Genomic DNA, 17195 nt, shown 5'->3' with positions numbered 1-17195 from the left:
GAAGAAATATGAAAGCATAACCCGCAGCTCCACCTGAAAGCAAAACCAGTAACTTCACCTACTACAGTAGGCTGGGATGCCTCCCATCTAGAAACTGGAGATGTTGATCAAGTCTAAGCAATGGTTGAACTTGTCTGTTATAACAAGTTTTGTCAACATACTAGCAGCATTCTTAGACATGTGAACTTTCTCAAGTTGTAGTTCATCAAAAGCAACCAGTTCCCTAATCCTTTGAAATCGCACATCTATATGCTTGGTCCTCACATGATACATCTAGTTGTTTCCCAAATAGATGACACTCTGAGCATCATAGTGCAGTTGAACTCCGCCTTACTAAATACCCAACTCCTTTGAAATTAATGGTGTAACCCCAAGAGGCGGTGAATTGGGTATTTTAAATTTTAACGTGCAAAATATTTGATTAATTTTAAAACTTATTTATCACATCCCCTAACTATTTAAATCAACATGGAAGTCTAATTAGCAAATGACTATATCAATGAACAATCTTAAATATAATGTTAAACCACAATGTATAATATATTCCAAGCAAATCAATATGGGTAACAAGATATTTAACCAATTAAATATTCTTCTTGTATTTGAACAACCAATCAATTAATATCAATCAAAATTAAATTATCTCAGCTAATTAACTCAATTCTAAATTTACAGTTGCAGCAACGTTTGATTTACAATGGAAATTTAAATCATTCACAATATCCACAAGTCAACCTCAATATTCATACAATTCCCAAATCAATTTTAAATCATTCACAACAAATAATAATCAATTTATAAGTGTAAGAAATTAAAGAGATTAAGGGAAAGAAAAACACCAAGATTCTTAACAAGGTTCAGTGACTTGCCTACTTCTTTGCCTCAAGCAACCCGCTATAAGGATTTCCTTTACTTTCTCCGTTCAATAAGTGGAGTTCCCTCTCTCTTTTCAGTAGGTAGAGACACCTCTCAAGCAAGAACACCCTCTTGTTTGTTCGATTCTATCCCCAAATCGAAAAGTTCAAAAATAATACAAAAGCAGATTTTCGTACAAGTAGAAAACTCTCTAAGAAGAGCAGATTTTGTACAATATAAACCACAAATATACTCTCAATAAGAAGATGTAATGAAGCTCAAGAGAAATCTAGGTTTTCTAGAATTAGAAATATGAATTGAAGATCAAAAACTAGAGTTTTTGTTTTTAGCAGTGAAGAACAGCGCACAACATCTATAAAGGTTGAAATCGATGAATAATATATGCGATTGGATGCCCTAATGTGATTAAGGTTACCCTTAAATAGTTGGGTTTTGAAATCTAACTGTTATCCCAAAGTTTGGAAACAATATATTCTCAAAATGGTAAGAAATCACACTATGAATAACTTAGCCACAAAACTTTGGTCGCTTGAACTAATAGGTCGGTTGCCCGAACTTATTAAAGGCAGGAATTTCAAGCAAGCAGTAGCCATTTGGTCACCCGAACCTTGACTTCGGCTGCCTAAACATGTTCGATCACCTGAGAATTTTGTTCGGTCACCCGAACCAACACTGTCTTGGCTTTTATCAACTACAGTACAACATCACTCAACTGAACCAAGAGTTCGGTCGCCTAAACTCACTGTTGCCAAAATAGTTTGTTCAAATTCTTATGAAATTCAATGTTTTTTTACTTTAAAACTCTTTTGTATTCCTTTTAAAAGAATATTTTGACTTTGAAAAGATATTTTCCAAGTTTTTGAAATAGGTCTCTAAGTCCAATTTTATCCTATGAGCTTCATACACAATTTTAACACTGATAAGTACTTACATAAGACTTCTAATACAATACATATCAAATAAAAGTCCTCATGTCTTGAAGCTTTAACTTCATCCAAGGTTTAGCCAAGCTTCATTTAGCTTTTATTCTTCATGGCTTTTAAGCTTTAAATAAGATCCATGTTGCTATCATTTTTCTTATAAGATATAAAACCTGAAACTTCACTTGAATGTATAATTAGATTCCTTTATTTGTTATCATCAAAACCAAAAATTAAGGCTTGTTAGGGCAACATCCTTGACTAATCTTGCAAGTCACAATGCTTCCTTAGTAGCCTCAGCCACTGCCACTGTCATATACTCTAATTAAGTAGTAGATAAAGCAACAAGTGACTGCACCATGGACCTCCAATAAATAAACCTTCCTACAAGTGTGAAAACGTACCCTGTGGTCGACCTTCTATCATCCAAGTCCCCTATATAGCCAGCATCCACATATCATTCCACTAAAGTATCACCATGTTATCTACTGAACATAATGTCATAGTTTGTAGTACCCCTCAAGTATCTGAAGATCCACTCAACTACATCCCAATGTTGTCGATTTGGATTTGAAAAGAACTTACTCACCACATTGACAGCTTGTGCCAAATTCGGTCTCGTGTATACCATAGCATACATTAAACACCCCACTGCACTAGCATAAGGGACCTTTGACATGTCACAAATATCATCATCCATATTTGGGGACTGGATGGTAGACAACATAAAATGATTCGTTAATGGTGTACTTACCAGTTTAGCATTAACCATGCTAAACCTCTCCAACACCTTCTCTACATAGCTGCCCTGAGATAACCATAATCTCCCTACAGCTCTATCTCTACAAATCTCCATCCCAAGAATCTTCTTGGCCGTACCCAAATTCTTCCTGTCAAACTCTTCGTTGGCCTAGTTAGGCTTATAAACTCTTGGTTTTGATGATAACAAAGTAAAGTTATCTAATGTGTTTCCAAGTGATATTATTTCAAGCAAAGATGATTTTCTTAAATTTCACATACCCTGACATGAAAGCTTACAAGGATCAAGAAACAAGGAAAGTCACACATGAATACCAAAGAACCATAATGAAAGCTCATAAAAGTCTGAAAGATTAAAGAGCAGCATTAAAAGGACTCAAAGCAAAGAAGTGCCAAATGTGTTTATAGAACAAGCTTTGTAAGTACTTCAAAGTTGATTCAAATATGAATTTTCATTTTGAAGCACATTAGGCAAAGACACACTTAGATATGAAGTTTTAAAGTAATGGAACATGTTTTTCAAAGTTAAAACAAGTTAAAACTCCAAGGTTAATTAAATAAAAGAGAGAGAAATCAAAAATGACTTGAAAAGAGAAATAGCCAGCTAACAGATGACTGGCAAGTTAAACAACCTAAACTAAGAAGAAAAAAAGCCTAATAGATGACTACCAAGTGAAAACTGAGACATTTGTGCATGTTTTGTCAACCGACGGCCACTATTCTGAGTATGGTTTAAAACTGAGTTGTTCTGGAGACAGACGACTGCCACTTTGAGGACAGGTGACTGCCACCTCTCTGTTTGTGACTTTTGTAGTTGTAATACATGGACAGCCGACTGCCAGTGACTACACAGTCATCTGGCTCGCAATAGATTTCAAAATTTCCAATAGGTATATTTTTGAAATTTAAATTATTTGAAGCCTAAACTAATTTACAACTTGGACCCTACTCCAAGTAAACTTAGGGAACAAGCAAAAAGTCTTTCTACATCTATAAGTACCCTCAAGGTTCATTAATTTAGAAACCAAAAAATCAATTCAGCTATCATATTCTCTCAAAACTTACTGAAATTCTGAAAGCTTTCTATTGCTTTCATCACTCACGAAAATCTCTAAAGTCTTGCTGAGTTTCTCACTGTGATTGTGCATTGATTGTTGATTCTTTCATCTATTAAAATATACTTATGGTGATAAATCTTTAAAGCTTCATATTGAATTTTCATATTCTGAGTTTACTGAAGTGCATAGTTTTTCAATTTGTACTAGTCAGCTCTTTGAGGAGCAAGTTCTTGTACGCCTTGTTTTGAATCTTTGTAACAGATTAATTGACGATTCGAGTGCTAAATCTTTGGACCAAACAAGGGGATATTGTTTAGAGAAGGCGGGCTTTGGCCTTACCCAAGGAGTGTTGTAACTGGTATTGTTAGGCTTGGTAAAGGAATAATGATAGTGAATCCTTTGGTGATTTTGCCAAGGGCGAGGACGTAGGCTGTGTTGAAGCCGAACCTCGTAAAACCCTGTGTTCTTCTTTCTCCTCCCTACTCTTTATTTTTCAGCAAAAGTTACAATCCGTGTGGTTGCTTTAAAATTAATAAAATCTGAGTGTTTGGTTGTTAAATAGATCGGAATGTAATTTGTTTTGGTTTGATCCGCATTGATTGCGAAAACTGAAAGGGACTACGTTGGTTGATCTTACTTAACTTATCATACTGAAAGTTTATTTAAAAGCTGAACATTGCGAAGAAGTGTAATTGTGATACAAGGCTTATACAAGTTCAGCAAATTTTCATATTGATACAGGGCTATTATTACAAGAATTGAGTGGTTGATAATTTTACTTTGATTATGATTACTCTGAATTAATTTTGATTGTATTTGAGCATTGATTATTTTTATAACATGAAAGGCATTAAAAGGAGGAATAAAATTTTTAAATCCCAATTCACCCCCCCTCTCTTGGGAAAGCCATTCCAATTTCACTTTTTACTCAACAGAGCCTTCAACTGATTTACCTCAGTCATATCCTTCGTAGCAATCAGTATGTCATCAACATAAAGTAACATAAAAATGAGTGAACCATCCTCAAGACTCTTCACATAGATGCAACAATCACACTCATACCTCCTGTAGCCAATCCAAATCATGTAGGACTAAAAGCATTTGTACCACTGCCTCAAAGCCTACTTCAACCCGTAAAGTGATTTCTTCAGTTTACAAACCAAGTGCTCCTATCCAGGTTGACTAAACCTTTCTGGTTGTGCCATGTAAATTAGCTCCTTCAAATCACCATGGAGGAACACCGTCTTTATGTCCATCTGCTCCAAATGCATGTCTTAATGTTCCACTAATCCCAACACTACCCTAATGGAAGTGTGTCTGACCACAAGGAAGAAGATCTCATAATAATCCACCTCCTTCCTCTATAAGTTACCCTTTGCCACTAACCGAGCCTTGAGCTTCTCTCATTCTTTTTTTGAAACTGCTTCTTTCTTTCTACACACCCACTTGCATCCTATCGCCTTTTTCCCTGCTGGAAGATTCACCAACTCCTATGTCAAGTTCTTATGCAATGATTCCATCTCCGCCATCACAGCACCCATCCATATACTTTTCTCTTGGTTGTGGGCCGCCTCTTAAAAAGTAGTAGGATCCTTGCTACGAGTGATTAGGGCATAAAACACCAAATCTTCAAATCCATACCTTGAAGGTGGCCTGATTGTGTGTTTGGGTCTGTCTATAGCCATACTGCATTACTGTTGGTTTACTTAGCTAAAACACCCTTTGTTCTGTACATTGTCATCTCTAACTTGAGTATTTAACTCCCCCTACACCACATGCTCATTGCTCTTATAGTTTTATGGCATCTGTTTCTCTTCTTCTTCCTGAGTATGCTGCAACTTGGCTTTCTCATCAAAAATTACATCTCTACTAATCACCACCTTGTTTGCCTTCAGATCCCACAGCTTGAACCCTTTAACCCCTTTTTGATACCCCCAAAAAGATACACTGTCTAAACTTTGCCTCAAGCTTTGATCTCTCTTTACTAGAAACATGCACATAGGTTGGACATCCAAATACTCTCAGACTAGAGTAGGCTACCTCGATGCCTACCCACACCTCCTCTACAACTTTCCCATCTAGTGCTGCATTTGGTGATCTATTGATCAAGAAACACATCATATTTACTGCCTTTGCCCAAAAGTTTTTCACAGGCCCTACATTCAGCCTAAGACACTGAGCCCTTTCAGCTATGGTTCGGTTCATCCTTTCCGCCACACCATTTTGTTGTGGTGTTTTGCGTACTATGATGCCATGGTAGTAAATAATATATATAGTTATGAACTTCTAAGGATATTTAATCAAATGGTTTTGAAGTATCAAAAATATCAAGTCTTTAACTAAATACACACTTGAATCAAAACTATTTAACCAATGGTAGAACCTTTCTCAAGTAATGATCTTGTCAAAACAATCTCTATATGTATATGAACACTCAAGATCAATATCTCTAATAATATTCTATAATAAATGATGAGATAAGAAACTCTTGAAAATAACAAATGGATTTACCAAACCTTAATACCAAATAGAAATCAAGATGTGTATATGAAATCCCTTCATTTTTCTGAGTTGATTTGTCCAAGCTTGATGAGTATAAGTTGGAGTGCAGGCAATCGTATAACAATATGTTCAAGTCTCTCAATTCTCTTCCAAAAGGATGGGGCACTAGGGTTTAGATGTTGAATATATAGGTTCCTTGCCCTTAGAATCAATCTTAACCGTTGGATCAAAAAATAGTTCGCGTGTTCTCTCATTAAAAACAAAAATTTTTAAACTTTCCCATAGGTTCAGATGACTGAGGGTTAGGGCCCAGATGACAGAAGTTCCTTAAAGCTTCAAAAAAATTAACCTAGACACAGGGTCAGACGACTGAAGTTAGGGTTCAGTCTTCTGAAGTTTCGGGTTCAGATGATTAAAGTTTGAGTTTAGTCTTCTGATATGCTACTGCCAGGTTATGTGTTTCACCATTAATTCTTCAGACGACTAAACATAATCTTCAACCTTCTGAAGAAATTCTTCAAACGACTAAGCTTAGCTTCGGTCTTCTAAAGTTCAATCTTCAGACGACTAAACTTGAAGTTCGGTCTTCTGAACTAAACCTTTCCTGAATTTTTCTTTTTAATTTCAAAAATCTGTTTTGCTTTCTTTCTTTGCCCTTTTATAAAAATACTTTTTGGGGTTTTGAAAATATATCTAAGTCCATAGATATCCCATAATGATGTTCATGAAATGCATGAGTCCTAAGGTTATTCTAGGGTATATGTTGAGCCTCAAATTAAATCATATGAAATGTGTACATACATTCAGTTTTAAGTACCCATTCCTATGATGATCTTGAACTTGTCACTTGCATCTTCATTCCTTAACTCTTTGAGTTCCATGGATCGTGCCAAGTTGTGTATGCTTTAATCTTCATGGCTTTCATGACTTGTTATCTTTCCATGCATGCTAAATATTGTTTTTGTTCACAATCTCAATGCATAGATCAAATACCAAGTGATTGGTCATTATCAAAACCGAATTGGACTCATAGAGTCAACAAATGGTATTGTATTAGTAACGGTTTGTAGAAACGTCACTAATAATGTATTTTTTTACTAGGAAAAGGTCAAAAATATTAGTGTTGGTTCTCAGAAATCATCACTAATAATCTATTATTAATAACGATTTTCATAGACCGTCACTAATGGTCTTGTATTAGTAATGGTTTATAGCACCGTCGCTAATATTGCATTTGTTGACTGGGAAAAAGGTTAACAATATTAGTGACGGTTTATAAGAATCGTTACTAATAGCCTCATATTAGCGACGATTTTTCTGAAAAAATCACTAATAGTCCATTTTTAGCGATGATTTTTCTAAACCGTCACTAATAGTCTTGTATTAGTCTTGTATCTGTGGTGAAGTTCTGCAATGATTGGACTGATTTTTAAAGTGCAATAGAGTTTGAGAGATCTTTTGAAGCTATTCATCACGGTAAAAAGGAATAGGATGCACGGAAAAGAAAGAGTGCACTTTGTTCAAATATCTATGCATGGGTGGGTTACTTGTGAAGATGATTATAATTTGGAAGGGTCGGCTAGTCGAAGGCTATCTTTGAAGCAGTGGATAGCGAAAAATAGTTGCTTAGATTGTCTAGGAAGCAAAACATGATAGAAATAATGTTGTGGCACACCTAGCCAGTCTATCTGACACCACAAAAATGAGAATCTAGATGAGTTGAAGATAAAATACAACGAGATGAACCTGTCCTTAAGTAGAATGCTTGAAGAGAAAGACCGTCACTAATAGTCTTATATTAGCTAGTGGCGGTTCTCATAAACCATTACTAATAATGCATTAATTAACGGGGAGAGAGGTCAAGACTATTAGTGACAGTTTTTCTATATTATATAGTAGCTATAATTCCTAGCCTTTAGAATTTTCATCCATATCCAAGAAGCAATAGAGTATTTTACAACCCATTACTTCTTCCTCTAAGTTTGTAGGAATGAACCCAAACAACACATAAGAAATTTTTTGAAGAGTTTAAATATCAAAGTAACTTGACAACAACAACAATACTCCACTCATTAAGGAGTTTGATTCCAAGGCCTTCCTCATTTAAAGGCTTACAAACATTGTTTCAACTAACTTTGTAATTATAGGTATCATTTTGACTTCCTCTCCATTAAAAAGCTTTGAGTTTGCTTTCTAGTTCTATTAAAACAACTTTAGGAAACACTAGAACTAACGCCCAATAACCATAAATGCTAAGCAATATAGATTTTTAGTGTTGTAAAAAAAGAGTCTTTTCAGTGTTGGAAGTGAGTTCATTCAATCAATAAAAGTTGCGTACATGCACAGAAAGAGAGAGAGAGAGAGAGAGAGAGAGAGAGAGAGAGAGAGAGAGAGAGAGAGAGAGAGAGAGAGAGAGAGAGAGAGAGAGATCTTGATTAAATTTCCAATTGAACTATTTTTTGTCGAAAAAAATCTAGAAAGATTTTTATACAAGATCAATGTCAAGCTAATGAGAACAAAAAAAATGTAAAGAGGGAAAAATCCTAGAGGAATTCAAGAAGTAACTCCCAAGAAAATAATCAGAGAGAATCAAAAGAGTAAAAGGGGAAAAACCCAACATTGTGTTGGTAGGAGAAGTAAAACGCAAATGTCAGCAACTTCACCTTGATCGGTAAAATACACTTTATAGAGAGGACACTCGAAACCAAACTCATTCAATTTGGGTAAGAAAGTGTTGCATGAACATATTCTAGGGAAAAAAATAGACAATAAATCAAAACATAGAAATAAAATGTACATGAACATTAGAATCAGAAAAATAAAGAAAAGGAACGAACTTCTAGAATATTTGATTACAGGGTAGCAACATTGGTCGAGTGAACAAATTTAAGCTACAAAATCAACAAAAAGCATCGTATCAACATTAGAGACACCTTCTAAAACCAGAAACAATCACAGTTTCAGAGAGAGAGAGAGAGAGAGAGAGAGAGAGAGAGGCCAGATGGGGCATTTAAGCTCAAGAGCAAGCTTCTAAAGATGAAGAACCCATAGGTTGAGGAAGCAAGCGTAGTTAGGATAATCCACCATGGGAGTGGGGTTGAGATTTGGAGGAAGAGGGAGAAGTACTCAACTACAACCTACGTCTTGCAGAATATATACCGATATCGTCAGCTCCATAAAATCTCAAAAATCAAAAACGCATCATGGCACAGCCTTGGAAATGAATTTCACATTTTAGGAAAAAAGATATGATATTTTTGACAATATGATATGTTGATATTGTGTGATCAAACTATTTTATGCCTAACCCCTTTATTCTCTCTATTTCTTTTTGTGTTACTTTTAGTTTCTGTTTCTTACATTTATTTGGTATTATAAATTTTGGAATTTAAAATTAAATTTGTGCAGACTTACACAAATTTTAAAATAAAATATTTACCATACTATTCATGCAACAAGAAATCCATTCATTAAAGTTATATTTATAATAAGCGAATGCAAACATAAAATTGACCTTGCCTTAGCAATTAAAATACCTGAAAACTTACCTAACTGATGAGTCAGACCAAACACGTCGTCCTATTGAACCAGAAATACCGATATCTCAAACTCTAGAGCGGAATTATATGTGTGTGTGTGTGTGTGTGTGTGTGTGTGTATGTGAGAGAGAGAGAGAGAGAGAGAGAGAAAGAGAGAGCGACCATGGACTGGGGTTGTTCTTAACATAGTGCATGAAAAAGATGGAATATTTGTCATTGATAGTGAATATTTATGGAAAATATTCTCTAAAATTAAACCTCTTGAAGTTCATACCTCTTCGAATGCATGACGGTGTACAAGCCAGGGAATCTATGGTGAAGTTTTGTAATGATTGGACTGATTTTTTTAAAAGCAATAGAGTTTGAGAGATCTTTTAAAGTTGTTCATCACAGAAATAAGGAATGGGATGCTCAAAAAAGAAACGGTGAACTTGGTTCAAATATCTATGGGTGGGTTGCTCATGAAAATGATTACAATTTGGAAGGGTCGGCTACTTGGAGGCTATCTTCATAGTAGTGGACAAATAAAACCAGTTGTTGATATTGTCCAGGAAGCAAAACCGGATAGAAATAATGTTGTGGCATACCTAGCCAGTGTGCTTGACACTACATACAAATGAGAATTTGGATGAGTTGAAGATAAAATACAACAAGAAAAGCATGCCTTTAAGTAGAATGCTTAAAGAGAAAGACTGTCACAAATAGTCTTATATTAGCTAGTGACGATTCTCATAAACCATCACTAATAATGCATTTGTTGACGGGGATAAAGGTCAAGAGGTTACCAAGTATAAAGGACTCATCTCTGCGTAGTCTCACCAAGAAGAATTTACCCTCTTGACCTTTAAATATCGATTAATTAAGATCCCCAAGGGGGTGCCATTCATGGTGGTATTATTTGAACAGTATATAAAAGGTTTATCTCAATTCAATTGTTTAACACGCCCAGTCAATCAATTTAGTAGATGCGCATACTTCCACTTTTATTTTCGAAAAATTTTATACACATATGTCATCATTCAAAGTACGTATATGCAACTTTTAACTAAGAGCAAAGAATTTTTGTTCCATGAATACCCCCACCTCTCTCTTTCTCTATTTAAGTTTTTAGTAAAATATAATTACACAAATGCCTTCACCCAAACGCACAAAATATAAAAAATATAAAAATGAAAAATTTAGGCATAATATTAGTGATGGTTTAGAGAAATTGTCACTAATAGTCCATTACTAGTGACGGTTTAGAGAAACTATCACTAATAATCTATTATTAGTGACTATTTGAAACCATCACTAATAGTGCTTTTTTCATTAATAAAAATATAAATAATTTATTTAACTATTAGTGACAGCTTGTTAGCGTATTAGTGATGGTTTCAAACCGTCATTAATACTCTAAAATGTTAAATCCCTAACCCCGCACGGATTTCCCCTAATTTTTCCCCAAACACCTTTCTTTCCTCTCCCTCCTTTCCTCCTCCCTACTCCCTCCTCCTCCTCCATGCACGCGTCATCTTCGTCCACCCCTCGCCGTTGTTTCCTCCTCTCGTTGCCGCTTGTGTGAGCTGCTCCCGCCGCCGCAACTGCTGTCGAGCTTCCATTTTTCTAGGCTCTTCTTCGTTCTTATTCTTCTTCTTCTTATTCTGCAAATGGCTACGTGTGTGTGCCTGTGTGTGCTTGTGAGTGTATGTGTGTGTGTGACAGTGTGTGCGTGTGTGCCTGTGCATGTGCGACTCTGTCTGTGTGTGTGATAAATAACATATTCTATTCTTATTTGCGAATAATTAAACTAAACCTGCAATTTGTGATTTCCATTATTTCTTTTCCTTATTTCCATTTCTCTTATGTTGATCTACTCCTTAATAGTTTCTATAAATCTTATGAGCATACTTGTTTATTGTTCTTTTCTTTATTATTTTGACATCATTGATTTGCACATCCCCCTTTTAAGTTGCTATGTGCTTACCTAATAGGTGCAAAAAATTTTATAAAAATTTCATTCATCGCACTGTTTTGCACTAACAAACTAAACTTGTTGAATGTCGTGGACATGTGTGCATCTCCTATGAGTTATATTTAGTTTTTATTGTCTACTTTTAACAATTTATTATCCATCAGGACCATACTTAGGGGGACCATGGATAGGATTGTGGTATAGTATGTAGAACATTTACGAAGGTAGCTTGGAATTCAAGCTATCAATTTGTTTTGTGTGAATTTGAATAAGATATTTGGTTGAAATTTATACATCTAAATTCATGGCTTGAAATCTATACTCCCAAATACAACCTTAAAATTTTTAAAAATCTTTTTGAGGCTGATTCTAATCCCCTTCTTCCTCGACTCCCTATGCCTAGCAAAAGTAGCACCAGCCCTGATTTAGGAACTAAGTTACACCCTTGATGAAGGAATATATGCATCTGTAGGAAGGTAGACACAGTAGGAAAATAATAAGGTAGTTATGAGTTCTTGTAACATTGACCAAATAACTCTAGATTTAGCTAAAGCTATATTATGCAGACGAGGAGGCTAGAGGGTAGACAGAGAATTAATTGAAGCTTGGCATTAATCTACTCCAAAAACTTATCAAAATCATACATAAAGTATGCCTGTGCTCCAAAAACTTTGGTTTTAATTTTTTTTTAATCTCTAATTGATAATAATTGAGGAGGGATTGTTGATTGAAGACTCAGGGACGGCCATATAAGAGTCTCAAAGCCACTTTTGTTGTAATACGATCCTCTAAATGTTTTCAAAAGTCATGAGTTGAATTCAAATTATCAATTTGCAAATAAATATAATTTGCAAATGGGAATAGATTAGTTTCAATGATATGTATATTTATATGCAATAATATTTGATTGCAAAACACATGTAATAACATATTCTTATAATACTAATAAATTACCTTTATGTATGATTTTGGATTTTTATTGATCTAGTATGTGTCCTAACGGTGTGACATGCAGATGTGCAATTTTCTCCTTGGTTTGAGTCCCCAAAGTAAAATTTTAACACTTCTCGTTACCTTTGAGAGAAAACATTTAACACCAAGATCAACTTTAAAATAAATTATGAGAGAGAGAGAGAGAGAGAGAGAGAGAGAGAGAGAGAGAGAGAGAGAGAGAGAGAGAGAGAGAGAGAGAGTACATGTGTTCATTGAAGCTTAGACTTGTTCAAGAATGGTTAGTATACATTCATGCCTCATCATACATGTGAGATAAAACAATTAATATTCAATTGATTATTAGTCATAGTATGTAGATTGATAATCAATTGATCATGTTAATTATTTGTTTCATTTACGATTAGTGATGTTTGTATTTCAACCATTCTTGAATTGTCCAACGTGGAAAGTTTAGCAAATTACATTTACATTACTGTCATCGTTCACACTTTGTTCATTGTCATTGCATATTTCGAGTGCATCTGTACTTGTGTTCTCTAGGTTCACAGTGGGGTGTTGTGACAATTTTTTAGTGATGAAAAACTACCAATATGATCACTTCACTTATCTCGTTTACTTGGAGAGTCATGGGGAGATGCTGCCAAAATTTAGAATGACTATGATCAAGGAATTTGAGTGATTAATGGCAATATAAATGCAATATTCCTGAATGGGATATGATTCGCACCCTTCAAACTGAAGGTGGTTGATTTTAGGATTCAGGATGCATGTCTTATAAACATTGTGAGAATATAATCAATACCCTTAACTTGAACATATTATAGGGTAATTAATGAACATGGATAAGAGTTGGATGAAGGGTTGGGGTAGGTTTTTTCTAGAATATGTGAAAGGGGTACATGATTTCATAGAGTATGCATGTCCTCGTTGTCGCGACGTCCCAAGAGCGCTTGTGCCCTGGGCGGCAAAATTAAAATCAATTTTATATTTTCAAGGAAAATATGGAATGTCGGAGTCGCCACTAACCTTTTAGTGTGGTTAGAATACATGGTTACTACCCCGTTAGGGGTAGAATGGGTCTATGTTACCAGAGTTAAGCTCGGGAGTTCGGTTACACAAGGGGAAGGTACAAGCACCCCCTACGCGCCCGTTCTTATGAACGGTACCTAATTAATTTGAAATTATCCCTAAGTTAATCTAATAAGTCTTTAAATTTCTCCTTTTTATGAATTTATAAATATACATAAATAAATAAACCTAATACAATATATATACATATATGCCCTCAGAGCTTAAAGTACGTGATACCCGAAGGCTCATACCCCCGCAATAAAATCATAGGGATAAAAAATTAAAAATAATCATAAAAATAAATAATAATATACAATAAGAATAATGATAGTAATGATAATAATAATGAAAACAAATACGATAATAACATTAATAATGATGATGATAATATAAATAATAATAATAGTAAAAATAATACTAATATTAATAGCGATAGTACATAATACAATAAGGATAATAATGATAATAATAATAAATGGTAATAATAATAATAATAATATTATTATTATTATTATTAATTTTAATAGTAATAATAATAGATAACATAATGGTAATAATAATAATAATAATAATAATAATAATAATAATAATAAATAACAATAACAGTAATAATTATAATGATATTAACAGTAATAATAATAAATATTGTTAACTAATAGTAAAGATAATATACATATTTTAATAATATTATATTTACCTTAATATTAACGCACTATTAAAGATATGCACAAGACACACATATGTAAATAATTAAAGAAACAAACCGATATTAAGATTAAAATATGGAAACCAATGAAAAGGGCAAACTTATGGAAACAAGTTAATTTCTAAAATTAATATGAACCTATTCAACATGGCCACCAAAATTAATACACAACCTTAACTATACAAATATTAAAAATAAAATGAGTGCAATAATGACCAAAAAACCTTAAGAACACACAACAATGATAATAAAACAACTAACCAATATAAAAATACAATAGAAAAAACTTGCCATGAATGTTAGATATTCAAATAAATACAAAGAAAACTGTAAGATGAAAGGTAATTATTTAATGTATACACAAACACACAAACACACACACACACACACACATATATATATATATATGATAAATACAACTTGGATATCTTACCTGCACAATGAAGACCCAACATTAGATCCAAAACAGGAAAATAATCAAAATAGGAAACAGAAGGAATAGGAATAAAAAGAAAAAACTCTACGTGCGCGCGTGTGTTTGCAATGTGCTTGCTGTGTGTTTAAAGGTGAGTTTTTTTTGTGTTTTGCTGTGTGTGTTTGCAATGTGTGTGCAGTGTGTGTGCAGTGTGTGCATGTGTGGGTAAGTGTAGGCAAGGGAACTCACCAAGGGGGTTGCCGGAGAATGGAGCAGGGGGCACTGGGAGGTCTTGCCGTTGAGGCTCGTGGAGATCTGGAGTAGATGCGGCCAGAAAACGACGACGACGGAAACGACGTTGATGGTCCTGTGGTGGCAAAGACAATGGCGGTGGGCTGAGCACCTCATGGCCGTGTTGGGGTTGTCGGGTTGAGCGTGGTCGGCTGGTGGTCTCGGGTCTGGGGGCTGCTGGTAGGAGCTTGTGCAGCATGGGGATGGATGAAGATGGAGATGGCTGTCGGAAGGCGGAGTTGCTGGTGCAGCAGAGACTGTCGGAGAAGATGGAGGTCTAACGTGGAGCTGCTGCGGTGAGATGGTGATCGCTGGCAGAGGGCAGTGATGGCCCCGTGCGACGTCGCCGGCCGTGGGGCTAATGAAGTTGGGCTCGGGGTGGTTGCCGGAGATGGAGAAGAGAGTGAAGGAGAGGTGCGTGGGGCTGATGAAGCTGGGCTCGGCTGAAAAATGGAGAGGCCGTGCTCGTCTCTGTGAGTAGGGGCTGCGGCTGGTAAGGTAGCTGGTGCGCGTGAAGGTGATGATGATGGAGAGGAGATAGGAGATGGCTGGGAACGAAGGGGGCTGCGGGAGCTGAGAGAGAAGAGGGAGAATGGAAGAGTTAGGGGTTTTTTTTTCTTTTTCTTTCGTCCTGCTGCGCTGCGCTGCCCCAGCTGTTTTGCGCTGCCTCCTCCTTGGCTCCGTGCCCCTCACCTTTTATAAAAGGTGACCCAGTGTTCTATTTAGTTAGGGCAAAAATAGGGTGTCTACAGAGCCATTTATCATTCTTTTGAGTTTTTGATGTCAGCTCAGAGTTCATGAAACTCAACTTTCCATTTTTTTCTAGATACTCTTTGTACACTAGTCTCGGTTTTTGATTTGCTAACCTAGATGTGACATCTAGTGGGGAGATAAAAACCTAGATCTTGTAACCTACTCAAGATATGAAGGCTAAGCCACCCCTAGAGATAGACTTATTTCATGGACTTTTGTTCAAACTTAATTCACACAGGTGGTATGAAGACAATAAAATAAGTATAATGATTGTCCTAGCTAGCCATGAAAATAAAGAAATAGAAGAATGAGTAGAAGAAAGAAATAGAGAAATAGAAATGCATCACAGTGAGGTGAAAGATTAATACCTGCTCCACACAGATTCAACAAAAAGTTAGGGACACGACACTTGTTCTCCACATATAAAGACTCTTCAACCGCCTAATGCCTTAGATGTATTCATGCCTAGTTTGTGAATAAGTTGATCTAGGGTGGTCTTGATTAGATATGGCGAGTAGGTAAGAAGATGCTAGGGTGAAGGACCAAATGGCTCAAAAATAGGCTGGATCCTTTTCAGACTAGTCTGTTGACTTTTTGGTCACATCCCTGTTTTGATTATGACAAACCACAGTATCTCATCTGTGTGCTTTAAGTATTTGAACATGTTTACTTTTCTAAGCATGACTGACAGATGAGAAATGGATGCCGAGAAGCACTTAAACGAGCCATTCTTTCGACCAAATCCATGGAATTGCCGAGGAGCAGAGCATGAAGCCTTTGCTTATTTTAAGTTGTATTTCTATTTATATTTATTCATTCAGGGTCTATAATATTAATTGTCTATGGTCTGTAATAATGCATCTGCATGCATGATAGGAAAAGAGCTAAAAAACCTTAGACTGACCATAGGACATTATATTGCATGAAAAAGTCCCCCATAATCCTAAAATTGATTATCATATGAATAGGGGCAACTACATAAGAGGAATAGGACTAAAATGCCCAAAGTTGTCATGTTTAGTCGACCAAACTCTAATACACAGAGGACCTCGGTCGATCAAACTTCCCCAGGGTCAACAGTTTGACCCTTCGATCGACCGACCTTAAAATGAGTTGCAACACTCTAGTTGACTAAGTTGACACGTGGGGAGATCCCAACTATTTGTTCGACCAAACTTATAGAAGGAAATTTACTTGGTCGATCGAACACCCAAGTTCAGTCAACCAAACTCAGTCTGGTCAATCGAACCTCGGAGTTTTGGAAATCGCGTCAAGATTGGTCGACCATCTTCTCAGTTCAAAATTGTTCTGGTCGACTAAACTAAGCACCCTGGTCGACTGAACCATGAAAATGGTTGACCGACCCTCTCGGGTTGCTCGAATTTTACTGAGGTTAA

This window comes from Malania oleifera, chromosome 3, assembly GCF_029873635.1.
Source record: "Malania oleifera isolate guangnan ecotype guangnan chromosome 3, ASM2987363v1, whole genome shotgun sequence".
Classification (NCBI taxonomy): domain Eukaryota; kingdom Viridiplantae; phylum Streptophyta; class Magnoliopsida; order Santalales; family Ximeniaceae; genus Malania; species Malania oleifera.
The sequence above is the reverse complement of the archived record's forward strand: the minus strand, read 5'-3'. Positions refer to the sequence as shown.